Source organism: Sinocyclocheilus anshuiensis, unplaced genomic scaffold, assembly GCF_001515605.1.
Source record: "Sinocyclocheilus anshuiensis isolate Anshui unplaced genomic scaffold, SAMN03320099.WGS_v1.1 scaffold217, whole genome shotgun sequence".
Classification (NCBI taxonomy): domain Eukaryota; kingdom Metazoa; phylum Chordata; class Actinopteri; order Cypriniformes; family Cyprinidae; genus Sinocyclocheilus; species Sinocyclocheilus anshuiensis.
In genome coordinates, this window is record NW_015536538.1 from 1,214,934 (window position 1) to 1,216,504 (window position 1,571).

Sequence of the window (1,571 nt, forward strand, 5' to 3'; positions counted from 1 at the left end):
ACACACACACACAAGCACCAAAATGTGCAGCTCCCCCTCCTCAAGCAAACTTTTTAGCCACAGAACGTCTCAAAGTCAGCCGATTCCCTTATTTGGAGCGAGTGCATGAAGCAAGATGTGCTTCAGAGGGTTTAGTGGCTCCTCAAGCCTCATTAAACTAGTCAAACTGACCCTGTTTACTTGCTTAAAAACACAGCCCTGGTCTTACTGTGAATGATTCATTAATGCATGTGAGTGGTTTATCAAACTGCAGTCACTTGCTCTGATTCTTCTGATTCTTCTGATTCTTCTGATTATTCATCAATACCTTTTATTTTTCAATCAACATTCTGGTATTTAACAAATTAACACCCATTTTTCATGATTTAATAAATATAATAAATACATTTCACACTATATTTTTCATCATTGAGTGTCCTGTTTCAATCAGAAATATCACAGAATTTCAAAAAAATCTAATCTAAAATCTAAATGTGGTTAGTTTCATAAAAAAATAATTAAGTAATAAATCATTAATTTGGAACATTTAAATATGCAAACAATAAATAAATAAATAAATAAATAAACAAATATCAAATAAACAAAATAAAATTAAAATTTTCATTTTTATTATTATATTTTAAAAAACTTTCTGCTTACATAGGCTGTGTGTGTGTGTGTGTGTGTGTGTGTGTGTGTGTGTGTGTGTGTGTGTAAATTTTTAATGCAAGGATTTTAGCCACAGAACGTCTCAAAGTCAGCCGATTCCCTTATTTGGAGCGAGTGCATGAAGCAAGATGTGCTTCAGAGGGTTTAGTGGCTCCTCAAGCCTCATTAAACTAGTCAAACTGACCCTGTTTACTTGCTTAAAAACACAGCCCTGGTCTTACTGTGAATGATTCATTAATGCATGTGAGTGGTTTATCAAACTGCAGTCACTTGCTCTGATTCTTCTGATTCTTCTGATTATTCATCAATACCTTTTATTTTTCAATCAACATTCTGGTATTTAACAAATTAACACCCATTTTTCATGATTTAATAAATATAATAAATACATTTCACACTATATTTTTCATCATTGAGTGTCCTGTTTCAATCAGAAATATCACAGAATTTCAAAAAAATCTAATCTAAAATCTAAATGTGGTTAGTTTCATAAAAAAATAATTAAGTAATAAATCATTAATTTGGAACATTTAAATATGCAAACAATAAATAAATAAATAAATAAATAAACAAAAAAACAAACATGCACAAGGATATAGTTTATTATATATAATTTATTATTAAATAATTAATTTAGAACATACAGTTTATTTTTAAATAATTAAAGCAACATTTCAATATGTAACAAAATTTACTTTAGCACAAAAATAAAAATTATTTTATTATTTAATAAATACACAAATGTATACATTACATATAATTTAGTATTAAACTATTTTGCAAAAAATCTCATCTTAGACTTTCATTTAATTACATAATAGAAATATATCATTTAAAATGTTATTAATAATTAATTAATTAAAATTCATTACTATTTTAAATTGTGTGTATATATATATATATATATATATATATATATATAA